Genomic DNA, 12865 nt, shown 5'->3' with positions numbered 1-12865 from the left:
CTTAACTATGTATTTTCTGTTTGCAATAATGATAAATTATCTTATAATTTATTAATAAAAGTGGAGAAGGGAGGACAGTATTTATTGTTATTATTATTATTATTGCAGTCTTCTTAGGTATTCTGTTGGATTAGCTGAGGGAAAGGTATAAATATTAACACATACATACTGTGGTTGACCCTGAGCATGATTTCCAAGAACATCATGCTAGCAACCATTTAAAAATAACTCTTCATGCTACTGTCACAGACCCAGATCTAAATCTATCCTGATGAAGATTGGACACTAAGTCATAGATATATATCCTCATAGGGGTTAGAAACCAACAATAATGTAATTGCTACATTAAAAGATACAAAGTTTGTAAAATCTTATTTATTCTGCCACAGAATAACATTCACATTCTTGTTATAACAAAATTAGGGAAAAAAAAATTCCTCTCACAATTCTAAAGTATCTTAGTTGACAAGTTGTGGTCTAGTAGAACACATCACGGGTCCCCACAAAAAAGTTGTAAGCATTTGAGGCCAGAGTCCTTGAAGCTACTGTAACTTCTAGTCAGAGGGGAAAAGACCAAACACAAAAAACCTTCTAGATATAGGATGCAAATGAGGCAAGGTAGCAACGTTGGACCTAAAATACAGAGATATGCGTGTAATGAAAAAGGAATACCCACTGAAACCAGATCTTAGAATCATATTTTCCAAATAGTAAATAATAAGCAGCAAATTATATAGGAGTGGGCACTTGAAGGATTAAATTGAGATTATAGAGGCCGAGCCCAATGCAAGTAGAAATGTTCATCTAAAATTACAAAAAAAATCCATGTCAATTCAAGATGAGCAACTACAACTATGATGATGAAGCTTCATGAAAAGATACATTAAGAAATATATGTAAATGAACTGAGTCCTAAATCAATAGAGAGAATAATACAAATAGAAATCAGATGAGTTCAAAATAAGCTAAAAGAAATTAAGAAAATATTGAAGATATAAGAGAATTTTGATCAGTCAAAAAGTCTAAAGTTTAAAAAGTAAAATGGATAAAGATAAAATATGTAAAAGACAGATTAATAGAAAATGAAATTATTTCATAAAGATTAAAATAGATGGAGTATAAAAGTGAATAGACATCATGACAAATAAAGAAATAAGACATAGAGAACAATAATAAAAAGATCAACAGATTAATACAGGGGTAAATTAAAAGGAACAATTTGGAAACAAATTATAGAATTCACGTAAAGAAGGAATAAGGGAAAGAAACTGAAAAGAAAAAATATATATGTATACCTTTTATTATATATATTTATAAATACTTATATTATACAATATATATGTGTGTGTATGTGTGTGTTTGTTTGTCTGTGTATGTTAGTACATTTTTTCTGAGGGGGAAGAGGAGGGGGATAAAAAAGGAGAGGGAGGCCAGGGAGGGGGATAACAGACCATTCATATTAATAGAACATACTGTGTACAGGGGGCTTCCCTGGTGGCTCAGATGGTAAAAAGTCTGTCTCTAACCCAGGAGACCAAGAATTGATCCCTGGGTCAGGAAGATCACCCCAGAGAAGGGAATAGCTATCCACTTCAGTATTCCTGTCTGGAGAATTCCATGGACAGAGGAATCTGGAGGCAGGCTACAGTCCATGGGGGTCACAGAGTTGGACATGGCTGAGTGACTACCACACACTGTGTGCAGGAATAGAGTCCTAGAGCACAACTTAAACTTCTGAAATTTTATATATCGATCCAGGCAAACATCTAGGTATCTTATAAAGAAAATAAAATCCCTATAATGACACTTCATCTCAAAACATAATGGGGTAACATATTTAAAGTAGTCAAGGAATGGAAATATGAGCTTCAGCCAAACTTACTTTAAGTATAAAGACCAGAGACCAATAGCTATTAAGTTATTAACATGTCAGAACGAAATGATTGTTCTCTTGAGTGCTTCTTGAGCAATCCCCTAGGAATGAACTTCAGACATTTAAGGAAAAAACTTAGAACAAACTTCAACAAATTGTCTGGCAGGATCATTGAATTGTATGCAAACTAAATTACATGGATACAAATGGTAGAATTTTTGAATTTTTAAATACAAATTTTACTTCAATTCAAATATCAATTTTAGTTCAATAAAGCTATAAAATGGCTACTGATTCCCTCTGAAGTATTAGTTTGGGAATAAAATATTACTTTAAGATAAATGGAGAAAGAATGTGAGTGGGGAATAAATTAATAACAGGTTCAAATATTGCACAAAATGCAGATATATGAAAATTCAAAAGAAATATCTATAAGGATAATTAATAGAATTATAATTTTGAAAAAACTGTAAGTACAAATAGATATAATGACAACCAAAAAGAAGGAAAGTTAATTCAAGCTAACAAATTGGTCATTAATAAATATAAATGATCTTTTCTGAAAAATTAAGAGAAAAATGCTTATAGCTTTCAAACAAAGCAAAATCTAACTTCATCTTATATTGCATATTACATACTGAAACAAACATATAATGAAAAAAAATTACAAAAATCCAGAATAGTAAAGAAATAAAAGTCTCTGCAAGGATATTCAGAAAATTAAAATTAAAAAGAGTAATGATCTTGACATAGGGTAAAATGCAACTCTTTCAAGAAAATAAATAAAGAAAGACACTTTATAATGATAAAAAACGACGTCAGAATGAGAACATACCAATACATTTCATATAACAGAAGTTACCAGACCCGTTCAGTTCAGTCACTCAGCCGTGTCTGACTCTTTGAGACCCCATAGACTGCAGAACACCAGGCTTCCCTGTCCATCACCAAAGCCTGGAGCTTACTCAAGCTCATGCCCATAAAGTCAGTGATGTCATCCAACAATCATCCGCTGTTGTTCCCTTCTCCTACCTTCAGTCTTTCCCAGCATCAGGGTCTTTCCCAAGGAGTTAGTTCTTCACATCAGGAGGCCAAAGTATTGGAGTTTTAGCTTCAGCATCAATCTTTCCAATGAATATTCAGGACTGCTTTCCCTTGGAATGGGCTAGTTTGATCTCCTTGCAGTCCAGAGGATTCTCAAGAGTCTTCTCCAACACCACAGTTTAAAAGCATCAATCCATCAGCACTCAGCTTTCTTTATTGTCTAACTCTCACATCTGTACATGACTACTGGAAAAGCCATAGCTTTGACTAGATAGACGTTTGTCGGCAAAGTAACATCTCTGCTTTTCAATATACTGCATAGGTTTGTCATAGCCTTTCTTCCAAGGAGCAGTTCAGTTCAGTTCAGTTGCTCAGTCATATCCGACTCTTTGCAACCCCATTAACCACAGCACGCCAGGCCTCCCTATCCATCGCCAACTCCCGGAGTTTACCCAGACTCATGTCCGTTGAGTCAGTGATGCCATTCAACCATCTCATCCTCTGTCAGTCCCCTTCTCCTCATGCCTTCAATCTTTCCCAGCATCAAGGTCTTTTCAAAAGAGTCAGCTCTTCACATCATGTGGCCAAAGTATTGGAGTTTCAGCTTCAACATCAGTCCTTCCAATGAACACCCAGGACTGATCTCTTTTAGAATGGACTGGTTGGATCTCCTTGCAGTCTAAGGGACTCTCAAGAGTCTTCTCCAGCACCACAGGTCAAAAGCATCAATTCTTCAGAGCTCAGCTTTCTTCACAGTCCAACTCTCACATCCATACATGACCACTGGAAAAACCATAGCCTTGACTAGATGGACCTTTGTTGGCAAAGTAACATCTCTGCTTTTTAATATGTTGTCAAGGTTGGTCATAACTTTCCTCCCAAGGAGTAAGCATCTTTAATTTCATAGCTGCAATCAACATCTGCAGTGATTTTGGAATCCAAAAAAGTAAAGTCAGCCACTGTTTCCACTGCTTCCCCATCTATTTGCCATGAAGTGATGGGACTGGATGCAATGATCTTAGTTTTCTGAATGCTGAGTTTTAAGCCAACTTTTTCACTCTCTTCTTTCACTTTCATCAAGAGGCTTTTTAGTTCCTTTTCACTTTCTGCCATAAGGGTGGTGTCATCTGCATATCTGAGGTTATTGATATTTCTCCCAGCAATCTTGATTCCAGTTTGTGCTTCCTCCAGCCCAGTGTTTCTCATGACGTACTCTCTAAGGAACAAGCATCTTGTAATTTCAAGGCTGGTCACCATGTGAAGTGATTTTGGAGCCCAAGAAAATTAAGTCTTTCACTGTTTCCATTGTTTCCCCAACTATTTGCCATGATGTGATGGGACCAGATGCCATCATGATCTTAGTTTTTTGAATGTTGAGTTTTAAGTCAACTTTTTCGCTTTCCTCTTTCACTTTCATCAAGAGAGTCTTTAGTTTTTCTTTGCTTTCTGCCATAAGTGTGGTGTCATTTGAGTATCTGAGGCTTTTGATATTTCTCCTGGCAATCTGATGTTAGCCTGTGCTTCATCCAGCCCAGCATTTCACATGATGTACTCTGCATGTAAGTTATATAAACAGCGTGACAATATATGGCAGCATTATTTATAATAGTCTAAAGCAGGAAATGATAAATGGATAAACAACTGGTAATGTGGTATATAGTCAGAAATGTTGAAATGTAAATGAATTTCAAAGATAATTTAGGTAAAACAGCTGGACACAAAAACTACACAGTGAATAATTCTACTTATATGAAAATTATAGAGAAGGAAAATATTCAGGAAATGAAAGCAGATTATTTGTCTAGGACAGGGAATGGGCAGGGTGGTTAACTGCAAAGAGCAGAGCAAACTTTATGGTGTGATGGTGCAGTCCCTGTATGTGCACCCAGTCGTGCCCGATTCTTTGTGACTCCATGGACTGTAACCCGCCAGGCTTCCCTGTCCATGGTATTCTCCAAACAGGATTACTGGAGTAGGTTGCCATTTCCTACTCCAGGGGATCTTTCCCACCCAGGGATCGAATCCACATCTCTTTTATCTCTTGCATTGGCAGGCAGCTTCTTTACCACTGGTGCCACCTGGGAAAATGATATATAATTAGAATGTGGTGATGGTTGTATAATTATAAACTTACTAAACATCATCAAAATATCCACTTAAAATGGGAGAATTTTATGATTCATAAAAGCTGTTAAAAATATTTCTCTTAACAATTTAAATGTGATTTTTAGTATCACTTTGAAGATACTCATAATATATGCTTTGCAGTCTGTGCTAACTTACATGATTCTGCTGGCTAAGCTATCCTAGTCATAGAGATGCAAAACCATAAATCTCCTGGGGAAAATTAAATTTTTCCAAATATAAACTCCTCTCTCCTGACTGTTTTTCACACACATGGTTTGTGGCTCAGTTAAGGAACTGGGCTTCCCTTGTGGCTCAGATGGTAACGAACCCACCTGCAATACAGGAGACCTTGGTTTGATCCCTGAATGGCAAAGATCACCCAGATTAGAACTTGCAACCCATTCCAGGATTCTTGCCTGGAGAATTCCATGGACAGAGGAGCCTGGTGGACCACAGTCCTTAGGATTGCGAAGTCAGACTGGCTGAGCAAATAACATTTTCACTTTCCCTTGAGAAACTGGGTAGAGCTTGTACTCAGGATTTTGATCCCATCCCCAACGTTTTCGCAGCAAGCTCTGCTGATTCAGAACCATGTCCTCACAACCTGCTGCTAAGTCACTTCAGTCGTGTCTGACTCTGTGTGACCCCATAGATGGCAGCCCACTAGTCTCGCCCGTCCCTGGTATTTTCCAGGCAAGAACACTGGAGCCTCACAACTTAGATCTAACAATATTGTGGGTTTATCTGCAAGGTCTGACGGAAGTGAGAACAACTTCATGTACAAAAAGGCACAAACTCAAAACGTTTGTGTGTCATAGTATCATTCTTTCAGAGGAAATGCTCTACCACCTGCTTAAACACTTTCTGGTATTTTCAAGTAGTTTTACTTTTTTGTGAGTTTTTAACATTTTGTATTCTTGGGGAGAGTTCTTTATTTAAAAAAAAAAAATGATCACACTTGTTCAAGACCTACCGCTTTGAAGCAATTAAATTGTTTCCTGTTTTATACAATGGAGGCTCAAAACACCCAAATATGACTATGAACTGGAGTGGAAATGTTTTGTTCATACTTGTATGATAAAAGCATAGTGAGAAATATGGTGTTTCTAGTACAAGTGCTGATAGGAACTGGAGTGGGAAACATTTTGAAGTTTTCACTCGTTAGTAATAAGAAAGTCGGGATTATTTTGATCTATCTTCTGTTCTCATTAGAAAAAAATGGACATTTTGTGCTTTAATTACCAAAAAATAAGAAAATTAATTAGCTTAAGCAAACATACTGCAGAGAAATTAGAAACACGCACAATAGATGAAAAGCAGACCTGAATAGGAGAAGGATCCAGACAATCCAGATGGAGAGAGTAAGAAACAGAGTCGTCAAGGTGCAAGCACTAGGTGAATGAATGGCAGTTACCTTGACTTTCCCTTTGTTGTGCACTCAAGGTTGGAATGCTAACGACCCAACTCGCCAAGCTTCGGTCACATGCCCACCTTGACTTTACTGGGAGTTGATAGGGCACACTGTGACTAGATTGCTTTAGATACTTGAAGAAGGACATTTGTATTTAATTTTTCCTAGTCAACACAGAAGTTAGAAGAGGCCCCCAAAAGAAAGCTGTGATTCTATAAGGAAACAGATACATAGTCCATAAATTTGATGTTTCCTCTGTCCACCAGAGTAATGGAATTATAAGCTCTATCTTACTCAACTTGCTGATATATAGAGCAGTGCCTGACACATAGTAAGAAAACATTTATTAACTGATTGACTTGCCATTCTATTAAAAAGATGTTCCTAAAATTGAATGAGAAAAATTTTATTCATAAATTTTAAAACTGATGGAATAATTTATGATATTCTTGCTTATAATCTTATTTTAGTATGATTAAACAACTTAAATAAATGAGTTAATTCTGTCATTATAAAGTTTCATTTCATTTTTAATGTCTAAATAATTGAGAAGAAAAACAACATTATTAATTGACTGCAAAAGCAGAAAACCAACTCAGGCATGCCTGGAACAGATGTTAAAAACAAACTCATCATTGTTATAATTTTATCATTTCTCATCAAATTCATTATTGATTCTAACAGTTGTATTTGCACCATGTTTCTCAAGATTGAAGGATAAAGATGCTTTATATATTACTCAAGGGGAGAGAGAAATGCCTTTGATGATCTTTATATGTAAAACAATGGAATTTGATTACTTATAGTTACAGCCAATTGCTATTTACATAATATATCTGGAGACAGTTAATCAAATTCTGAAACAGGCTTTAGGAATAACAGGGGAAGCATGGTGAAAGCAATAGGTAGATAGAACTAAACAATTCATCCTCCGCTCACCAGAAAATAAGTAGGAAATATCTAGAAAAAGGCTCTATTGTTATTCTATTTGGCTCAGAACATCAGTAGAGAGTTTGCATCTTGCTTTATTAAAATCTTCTCTTGGTAACAGAAGACAAGAACCATTGAAAAATATTCTAAAAACAAGATTTGTAATGTATTAATCTCTTAAGGATGTCACTAACCTATTGATTTTTGACTACCTGTGCCAAATGGCAACCCACTTCAGTATTCTTGTTGTGGAATCCCATGGACAGAGGAGCCTGGAGGGCTACAGTCCATAGGGTCACAAAGAGTCAGACACAAGTGATGTCACTTAGCATGTATGCATGCCAAGAATCACCATACACCTATCAATGACATTTAAAATTTGTCAATTTCTTCTCTGAGTTTTGTTATAATCTAATTTATTTTATGTTTATATAACCTCCAGGTTATTCTTTTCCAACATAAATAAGAAATTTTTCATCATATGAGTAGCAACTCACTTAAAATGAGTTTCCCCATGCTAAACTGCCAGGGTGAAAACCTCAAAATAACCACTCAATCCCATGTGGACCATGTAAATGACACACTGACACACTTTTATGGAAAAAACTTTATGACAACACACAGATCCTTTACAAATAGATGGTTTCTCTTATGAATTCGAAAGTGTCTCAATTTCTGGGAATGTTGGTATTATTTTTTAAAGTAGAAGTGGAGAGGAAAATAAAAGAAAAGCTAACAATAAAAGATACTTTTGATCCTTTTGAGACACCAGGTAAATAGTTTTGGGGAGGGTTCAGGGATGAAAGAAAAACAAACTTATGAAATATATAAAAAATAAAAGTATTTAAGAAGAATTTCTTCCTTTTTTAAATTTAAACTTTTGAAATAAGTATATCAAAATATTAGAATTAATAGATTTCCCTTTCTGCTCATACTGGTTCCATCTCACAAATTGTGCTCCTTTGAGAAAGACAAACCTAATGGGAAATCTTCCAAGTGGCCAGGTTAGAAACATGCTTCAATATACCCAATCAAAGTAGGGTGAAAGGGGCTGATTGGTAAGAGATATATACAATTATATTCTAGAAATATTGTCATTTTTAAAGAATTTATTCAGTTATTGTTTACTAAAGCCAAGTAGAAAACAGTAATACTACATGTTTAACATTTTTCAAACACAAACATTTGATAAGATATCAAGTGAAAAACTGTATCTATAAAAAAGGAAGCAGAAAAAATATCCTTCATCTTTCCAATATAAACCACTAGCCACTGCTGGCTCCAGGGCTGCCTCTAGGCTTCAGGTCCCTAAAAGTGGCTCTCAGGATGTGATGTGTATTTTCAGGGACTGCTGACCTCTGGCAGCAGGATCCTGTTGTAGGAGCTGAGCAGTAAAGAGAAAAAGAGGGTCTAGGAGAGATGCACAGTTCTTCTGTGTGTTCTTGCCATCTCTTCTTAATACCTTCTGCTTCTGTTAGGTCCAGACCATTTCTGTCCTTTATTGAGCCCATCTTTGCATGAAATGTTCCCTTGGTATCTCTAATTTTCTTGAAGAGATCTCTAGTCTTTCCCATTCTGTTCTTTTCCTCTATTTCTTTGCATTGAATGCTGAAAAAGGCTTTCTTATCTCTTCTTGCTATTCTTTGGAATTCTGCATTCAGATGCTTATATCTTTCCTTTTCTCCTTTGTTTTTCACTTCTCTTCTTTCCACAGCTATTTGTAAGGCTTCCCTAGACAGCCATTTTGCTTTCTTGCATTTCTTTTCCATGGGGATGGTCTTGATCCCTGTCTCCTGTACAATGTCACAAACCTCATTCCATAGTTCATCAGGCACTCTATCTATCAGATCTAGGCCCTTCAATCTATTTCTCACTTCCACTGTATAATCACAAGGGATTTGATTTAGGTCATACCTGAATGGTCTAGGGGTTTTCCCTGCTTTCTTCAATTTGAGTCTGAATTTGGTAATAAGGAGTTCATGTTCTGAGCCACAGTCAGCTCCTGGTCTTGTTTTTGTTGACTGTATAAAGCTTTTCCATTTTTGGCTGCAGAGAATATAATCAATCTGATTTTGGTGTTGATCATCTGGTGATGTCCATGTGTGGAGTCTTCTCTTGTGTTGTTCGAAGAGGGTGTTTGCTATGACCAGTGCATTTTCTTGGCAAAACTCTATTAGTCTTTGCCCTGCTTCATTCTGTATTCCAAGGCCAAATATGCCTGTTACTCCAGGTGTTTATTGACTTCCTACTTTTGCATTCCAGTCCCCTATAATGAAAAGGACTTCTTTTTTGGGTGTCAGTTCTAAAAGGTCTTGTAGGTCTTCATAGAACCATTTAACTTCAGCTTCTTCAGCGTTACTGGTGACATCCTGGAATGTGAAGTCAAGTGGGCCTTAGAAAGCATCACTACGAACAAAGCTAGTGAAGGTGATGGAATCCCAGTAGAGCTATTTCAAATCCTGAAAGATGATGCTGTGAAAGTACTACACTCAATATGCTAGCAAATTTGGAAAACTCAGCAGTGGCCACAGGACTGGAAAAGTTCAGTTTTCATTCCAATCCCAAAGAAAGGCAATGCCAAAGAAAACTCAAACTACTGCACAATTGCACTCATCTCACACGCTAGTAAAGTAATGCTCAAAATTCTCCAAGCCAGGCTTCAGCAATATGTGAACCGTGAACTTCTTGATGTTCAAGCTGGTTTTAGAAAAGGCAGAGGAACCAGAGATCAAATTGACAACATCTGCTGGATCATGGAAAAAGCAAGAGAGTTCCAGAAAAACATCTATTTCTGCTTTTTTGACTATGCCAAGGCCTTTGTGTGGATCACAATAAACTGTGGAAAATTCTGAAAGAGATGGGAATACCAGACCACCTAACCTGCCTCTTGAGAAATCTGTATGCAGGCCAGGAGGCGACAGTTAGAACTGGACATGGAAGAACAGACTGGTTCCAAATAGGAAAAGGAGTACATCAAGGCTGTATATTGTCACCCTGCTTATTTAACTTATATGCAGCGTACATCATGAGAAACCCTGGCTGGAAGAAACACAAGCTGGAATCAAGATGCCAGGAGAAATATGAATAACCTCAGATATGCAGATGATACCACTGTTATGGCAGAAAGTGAAGAGGAACTAAAAAACCTCTTGATGAACGTGAAAGAGGAGAGTGAAAAAGTTGGCTTAAAGCTCAACATTCAGAAAACGAAGATCATGGCATCTGGTCCCATCACTTCATGGGAAATAGATGGAGAAACAGTGGAAACAGTGTCAGACATTATTTTTTGGAGCTCCAAAATCACTGCAGATGGTGACTGTAGCCATGAAATTAAAAGACACTTACTCTTTGGAAGAAAAGTTATGACCAACCTAGACAGCATATTCAAAAGCAGAGACATTACTTTGCCGACTAAGGTCCGTCTAGTCACCACCATGGTTTTTCCAGTAGTCGGTATGGATGTGAGTGTTGGACTGTGAAGAAGGCTGAACACCAAAGAACTGATGCTTTTGAACTGTGGTGTTGGAGAAGACTCTTGAGAGTGCCTTGGACTACAAGGAGATACAACCAGTCCATTCTGAAGGAGATCAACACTGGGATTTCTTAGGAAGGAATGATGCTAAAGCTGAAACTCCAGTACTTTGGCCACCTCATGCGAAGAGCTGACTCATTGGAAAAGACTCTGATGCTGGAAGGGATTTGGGGCAGGAGGAGAAGGGGACGACCAAGGATGAGATGGCTGGATAGCATCACTGACTCGATGGACATGAGTCTGAGTGAACTCCGGGAGTTGGTGATGGACAGGGAGGCCTGGCGAGCTGCGATTCATGGGGTAGCAACGAGTTGGACACGACTGAGCGACTGAACTGAACTGAAGGAGAGATGTGATGAGTTTACCAGAGCTGGAGCCAGAATAACGGGGCAGGCTTCATTGGCCAGGAGTCTACAGAAGGGCAGCATGTGCAGACAGGGCGTGACCTGGCTGAGACTGGTCAAGATGGTGGCCTGGGAGTGCACTGAGGCTTGAGTTGGCAAGGTGGCAGCTTATACCCAGCCTTAGCATGTACAGTCAAGAAAAGAAAAGAAAAGAAAAGAAAAGTGTCTCACTGGGGGAGTAGCCTTGAGAGGGAAGACCAGCAGGTCAGACACATCTGGGGCAACTAGGGATGTGTGAGTTGAGGGGAGGCAAGGTGATTGCCAGACGGAAAGATGGCTAATCAGCCTTTCAAACGGCAAAGACCATGTAGGCGAGGACAGGAGGACATGTAGGCGAGAGACTGACACACGGTGCTGCCGCCCCTCCAACAGCAAGCAGCCCAAATATATCTCCTGGTAGTCAGTCAGGAGCCCCTTTGTGGTGGAGGCTCCACTGCACGGCACCTATCTTTAGAGGAAGCTGCAGTAAGTAGGGAAGAGGTGCTCAGGGCTGCCGGGGTATGTGTCAGGGGTGGGGGCAGTGTAGCATTGGAAGAAACAGGGCTCCTTCCCTAAACCCACATTGAGGCAGGTGCCCTATGTGTGGTCACTGGGGCACTCTCTCCCTCTGTGGACGCACCCATATTTGTCATGGGGATGAACAAAACAGACTATAACCCTAACAACGAAAATTGTTAGGTAATGGGCACCAGCATTCTGAAGTGTGTACGTGGAGGACAAAGCCACCCTGCGGTGGGGAAGAATCCCATTCACCCTCCCCACTCCCACTCCCACTCGACCCCTCCTGTGGTTTTCACGTCAATCTATTTCTCCTTCCCAGTTTGTTATGTTACTCTAAAATCCTTTAGAAAGTCATGATTTCTGGAGAATGAACTTTAAAGAATAATTGTTACAGAAATACCCACATTTCACAAATAATAAGCATCCTGAGACTACAAATAAATAATACTTCCCATTTGTAAAGATACCGGTACATTACTTCCTTTTTCGTGACTCACTGTTTCATTTGGGGTCTTACACCAATGCAAGTTAAGTAGGGCAACATTAACTCCAACTGCAGAAAACGGAAATAGTGATGCCAGAAACATACTTAACTTGATTTATATCATAGTAACATAGGGCAGAATCAGATATAGAACCCATGCTTCCTGATTCCTGGTCCAGGATATTTTATTCAATATAGTATTGCTTGGGTGGAGGTTAAGTAATAGAGGAGCAAGACGACTAAACTCATTTATATTTTATTTTCTTAAAGTATGAAAAGCACACACTGATAAAAATATAGATCCACATCTGGTGGCCTGCAGCAGTCTTGAACTTGGGAATTAATATTATGATGTAACAAAAAATATAAGAGGATCTTATGATAGAAAACACTATTTTCTATAGTTGAGGCAAGAAATGAACACTAAAGAAATCCAAGGGTTAATGGTATTAAGTAAAATAATTTTTACTTTTAACAGAAAGAAAATAGAAGCAGTTAGGTCCTAAATGGATTCTAAATGTTTTACCATATTTTAAATTTATAATGCAAAATAATCTTT

Source organism: Budorcas taxicolor, chromosome 12, assembly GCF_023091745.1.
Source record: "Budorcas taxicolor isolate Tak-1 chromosome 12, Takin1.1, whole genome shotgun sequence".
Taxonomy (NCBI): Eukaryota; Metazoa; Chordata; class Mammalia; order Artiodactyla; family Bovidae; genus Budorcas; species Budorcas taxicolor.
The sequence above is the reverse complement of the archived record's forward strand: the minus strand, read 5'-3'. Positions refer to the sequence as shown.